Source organism: Dryobates pubescens, chromosome Z, assembly GCF_014839835.1.
Source record: "Dryobates pubescens isolate bDryPub1 chromosome Z, bDryPub1.pri, whole genome shotgun sequence".
NCBI lineage: Eukaryota > Metazoa > Chordata > Aves > Piciformes > Picidae > Dryobates > Dryobates pubescens.
The window spans coordinates 102756854-102763035 of NC_071657.1; positions in this window are offsets into that span (position 1 = coordinate 102756854).

Here is a 6182-nt window from a genome sequence, read left to right on the forward strand (position 1 = left end):
CCTGATCGTTGATGTTTTGTCATTTTCTCACACTGTAATCCACAACTCAACTAGAATTTGTCCTGGAGAGACAAATGTCTGCATTGGTGAAAGTTAGGTCTGTAGTTACTTCAGCTTTCCAAGTCTCTGACTATCAGAAGCCCTGTGGGATTCAGACCAGTCATGGTGTCCAGCTGGTTCAGCCTTGCCACTAATGAAAATAGATGTCAGCTCCTACTGTCCGGTTAATGTATTTGGTTGGGGTACGAAAGGTAGAAATATATACAAGGAGAAAAGAAAGATAATGGATTGCAGTTTTGAACACTGAAGTTGGGTCCTGTTGCATCTTGCTCTGCAGATGTTCTTGAAATGTGCTTTAAGAGCTACAACCTGTTTGGGTTTGTAGACAAAATGCTAGATCACCATCACTGGAGGTGTTTAGGAAGAGACTTGATGGTGTGCTTGGTGCCATGGTTTAGTTAATTAGATAGTGTTGGATGATAGGTTGGACTTGATGATCTCAAAGGTCTCTTCCAACCTGGTCTGGTCTATTCTATTCTATCATGACCATGCACCACCATAGCACTACAGGCATTATAACTTCTGTGACAACATGGGTAGTTCCCCTCCAGCATAGGCCATGACTGTTATGGTACCTCATACTTGACACAAGGAGGGACAACTCAAACTGGAATGAAGATTATTGCAGTTTTTCCCTCAAAGACTGCTTTCAATTCAAAACAAAACCAAACCTCAAAACAAAAAAAACCCAAACCCCGCTCCTCAGAAGAAATTACAGCCATTTCTCCCTTTAAAGGTATCTTCTCATCTTGGTCCTGTATTGTTTTCCTTTATCTCTGTAAGAAACAGCTTATTTTCTCTTTTAATATAGCTTCACATTTAGTGTTCTTGCATGGAGGAAAGCATGGGGTTTCCTTCCTTTAGTTATCAGGGCATTAAGGAAGTCCCTTTTACAAACTTGTGTGGGGTATTACAAATTCTGCATTTGCAGAGCATAGTTGGAAGTCTCAGGTTACTGAAGGAATGGTACAGGTAAGAGACACTGAAAACAGACCTGCTGGAATTTTTGCAGAGACTTAAAATGAATTTCTCATGACTCTTCAGGTTCTTAAAAAATAAAATAAAATCTGTTTTTCTTTACAATTACAAACCACTTTACCTTACTGCAGAACTTTTCTTAATAAAACCAGAAATAGGGTGAGCATTAATTGCAAGTTAATTCTGACCAAATAACTGAGGGATGAATTAACGTGCAAAAAAGTGAAAGACAAGTCGTGCAAGTCCATCTACAAATTACATTGCATCTACAACATTAAACACAGAAGGGAGTTGTAAATAAAATACATTTAACATGTATAATACTGCTGTAGAATGGGATTTACTTTAGCATGTTTTGTTGAACTCCCCAAAGGTCCAACATTGTCTTAGCCTGAGAGATGGGACATTCTGTGTTGTATAACTATTAATTGCATGAAAAACAGTTGTGGGAGGTGCTGATAGAGAACATTTTTGAATACTGAAAGTAAAAGCTGCTTCAGGACAGGGTTACACAGATGACTGTCCCCTGAAGAACTAAAATGACCAAAGACTGAGGAAAAACTTCCAGTTTACAATCCCTAATTAACAGAGCATTCAAAGCTGGGAAAGTATACCAGACCATGTATTTACCTTGAACCTGCCCTAAGTACTTGTTACAGGTCTTTTCTATCAAGAGCAAATTGGGGGTGAGGGGACCTCCAGAATGGTTGTATCCAATCTGATGGGTATTTTTTCTGTTAACACTAAGAAAAGACAGAATGCGTCTGATGTTCATCCCTTCGCCATCCATTTCACAACCTCAACACAATGCAACTTCACAACATGTTATGATGCATTGATTCACTCCCTTTCTCTCACCCCTTGGCCATTTTGCTCAGCTCCTTGGTGAGACAAGTTACACTTCCAGGCAAACAAGACTGAGATTGTGATGCATGTCTTACTGCAGTTAAAACTCTTCTAGGACTGTTCCTATCGTCCTGAATACTTGTAGTTATTTCTGTGACACTTGAAAGGTGATAAAATATTTAGAGGGGTTTATCTCTTTCAATTTAAGCATGTATTTCCCTTGCACCCAAGAGCACTTTTTTAAACATAACAGAAATCACACAGGAGTGTTGCCTTCCTTGCCTTACTACCCATGCTCATTAAATACTCTCATCCTCTTGAGAGCCTTCCTTGTAACTTCCTAGTCAAAGCGTTTCTTGTACAAACTACTTTGCTTTCTATTTGCAAAAAAAGAAAACCACAAGCTGAGTTTATCACTAGTGTAAGCAAGACTGTTTAGCCACAGACTTCTTTGATAGTTGGTTACATAACTAATCTCAGCTATGTCTTAAATGTATTGCTATCTGCTGAACATAGGACACAGAAAGGATCTTTGCAAACAATCTTAAGTTAAATACAAATACCTCCATGAAAGTTTTTTCTTGTTTAAATGTGTCACTTCTAGAAGTCACTGATACCCTCTGTATGGAACGACTTATGTTAGAATGGCTTTTGATAAACATGAGCAACTACTTTTGATTGTTCATTTCAGAATTTTATGATAGTAAAGACAGGTTTTTTCCTAAAATTCTACATCTTACTGTCATAAGTAGTCTTTCACCAATTCTGCTTTATATTCAGCTACAGCTACCTCTGATTCTGTACCAGGCTTGATTTGTCTTGTTAAGTGTAATATTAAAAATGCTGTCTGAAAGAGTCCATCTTTTCCTTTAAGGTAGCCACTTCAAAGAAAAAAACTGGAAGAGAAAGTGGGGGAGAAGACAGGGACTGCTCGTCATTAGTCTAGGTCTTGGAACCCAAGTTCATACTTGAGTTGGGGACATCACTGTGGCTATTTCTGGTTGGCATACTCATTTTATGAAGCTAAGCACTTCTGGGTTAGTTTAGCAATGAAACTAAGAACTTAAAGAATCACTCTTCCTTATCACTAAGAGTAAAGCAAAGGATGAATATATTATGGAAGATCAAAATGCTGCATTTCTAAAAACACTTTAGAATTACAGATCATTTAGATATCTGCTCTTTACAAATATGTTTATTTTTCCTGTCTGATGACACCTAAATCCAAGTTTTTTAGGGTCAGCTCTATATAATGGCAGACAAAAAAAAATGCTATTTTTAAGGGACAGAACTCTCAACAACTAAACATGATGTACACTGAGCTTTTCCCTCTACGTCGGCATTTAATCAATCAAATCTTTAATTTAAACTGCTCTTTACTGAGATTTCTGTTCCCTGTAAGATCAAAAGCCAGTCTTGGGGAGCAAGGAGAAACTAGGAATATTCTTAGTAAAGACTTGCCAAATTCTACAAACAGGTTTCCTTCATTTTTACTGCGTGGGTAGGAAAAGAGGCCAATGGAAAGGGGTAATGTGGGGATAGCATGATCACAGGTTTCCAGAGCATAATACAGATCTCAGTAGACACTTTCTGTTATATACACTTTGCAAGATTCAGGTTTTTCCTTTGCTACCTGTATTTCTTGCTTTGGTGTGTAGTTACACCTCCCTACTCTTAAAAGCAAAAGATAGAACAGTCTTACAAAGACACAAGATACTTTCATATAATCTAGGTGTTTTAAGAGGAAAAAAAAAACCAGTCTCTACATTTATTTCTGAAGTTGCTAATGCAGTGAAATTAACTGTTTAAATAACTACTGTAGGTTCACCATGTCATTACGTGTTAGAGAGCTGTCTGCTGCAGCAGGGGTTGGTGCAGCACAAACTTGGCTTGAAGAAACCTCCTACTGTTACCAGCTTGTTTTACTCAGTCTGAGGGAGAGTAATGTAAAATAGGAGTTTCCTATACATTACAAATAAGAGAAGCCTTGGGAAACCAAAAGTTTTAGCAATGACTAATAATTTATATTTGAAATAATAAAGCCAACACAAACCACACCCACTCAAAAACTTACCTCAATACTGCAAGGAAAACTTTCAGCCCTTCTTTTGAAGTCATTCTTTTCTTAAAGGTGGTGGTGCCTGAACTGAAGACAGAAATGCTCCTGTAACTCCTTTGGAAGGATTACAGTTTACAACCAAAAATAGCAACTTTGTGCTTTCAGTCTCTCCTAACATTAACTGATAAACATTTTAATTTTAAAAAGTAACTAGTTCTCACGCTCTCAGAGGTTCTGGCAAAATATGACTACAAAATTAAGTGTCTATATGAATGAGGGGCAAACTGCGGGCTATAAAATGCCATCACTTCAGCTTTCCACCCAAGAGTTAGGAGTTACAGTAAAGACTGCCTTCAGAGGAGCCATGATATTTGTTTCCAGAGAACTGGGATTTTTGGGTAAGCTTGTCCACTGACAGCATTCCTATTAGTATCACATAGCTCTACACTGATTTAAACCAAAGGCCGTGTTTACATTCAAGCCCTGAGTGCCAATTCTATCACTTGTTTCTTCATCCTCTACCTCCCTCTCTACTGGCTTGGACAGATTAAACATCCCCTTTACAAAGGTCAAGGTTATATTCACAGTTAAAATGTAAGGGGGGAAAAAAATGAGATAATAATTAACCAGCAACCATTTAAATGTGTTTCTCAATAAGCTGCTTCAAACTCATCTAGTTCTAACTACATAAAAGTAGAACAAATTGTTTTATTACCACAGAAAACACACTGCTGTTCTCATTTAACCCTAGAACAACAAAGAAATGTTGACTTGATACAAGTAAAAGTTACCTTTAAAATACTGGAGACAAAATGCAGTATTAGTTTTTCCCAGGTACACTATAAAATAATTTGAGGTGTAAACATAATTGATGAAATAAAACAATTTAAATACATGATAAAATGTTTAGAGGAACATCACATGGAAACTAAAGCCACCTGGGAAAGAACAAGTTTTCCTGAGGTCAAATAGCTTGAACCATTGAACCAGAATCCAGGCTTCAGTCCAAAGAGCTAAACAGAAACCCAGTCTGTGCACACAGCATGTCTGTGGTACATTTATGATTACAACTGTATCAATTAATTTTTATTCAATAGCTGTCTTACATCCATCTGAAAATAAAAGGCAGTGTTGACTACCACTAGAAAATTGCAAATAAAATGTTTAATTTCAGAAACTGAATTCACCATTTATAAATACACTAAAACATAGTAAATGCAAAATTAGATTAGGCATAGGTACAGTATTTTAACAAAGCTACAACTTTTCTAAAAGGTCATAGGCAAATGATGACTTGTTTCCCAAAAAGCATTCAATGAAGACTGAAATAACAAGATTAATCTTTCTAGAGTTGGGAAGGGAAAAAAAAAGCAAACATGGAAAATACTCCTTTTGAATTAAAATGCCTTTTTTTTTCCTTTTTTTTTTTTTTTTTTTTCTTACTGAAGTTTTAAGGGCTCTATATCCCATCAGCCTGATGGACACCAACAGTTAAGAATCAACCCTACTACATAAAATTCTAAGTAGTGCTCCATATCCACAAGGCTATTACTGAAAATCAGAAGATCAGTTATTATTGTACTAGGAGCTTTAAGACAGGCTGTTCTATACAACTGAAATCACATTAGGAGCAAGGGCTCGATTTTTACAATAGAGAACCTTACAGTTTCAATGCACTGAAGATTAGAAAAGGCTTTAGAATGACTTAATTAAAAATCTTCATGTTAAGTTTCTTGCCTTTTTTGTACCCAACATTAAATAACAAGCATTAATTCACATACTTTGATAAGACTTCTGAAGAGCTTTTATAAATACCCAGAATATTTCTGTAGTTCAGTTAAAAGTAAAACCTGATCAGGAGAACCCAGAATGGGAAGTTTTACTACTGATTGCTGTAAAACTGACATTCCATATAATCTCAAATTTAAGATTTTTAGAAACTAAATCAATAGCCTCCTGTAAACACATCTTCCTCAACAATTGTTCTTAATCCTTTAAGTACTTTTAGGGCTTGCAGTTAAAAACATCACATTGTAAAAAGATGGCTTGAACCCCATCTTTCATGTACATCTTGCTTTCGACAACTACAAAAGCTGTTGCAATTAAAGCAATGTTCAACTAAAATACAGTACCTGGTTTATGGTTTTTACATAATAATTGAATAAAAAACTACAGAATAGAACTGTTTACATCTTTTTTTTTCTTTTTTTTTTTTTTTTCCATTTCATTCTATGAAAAC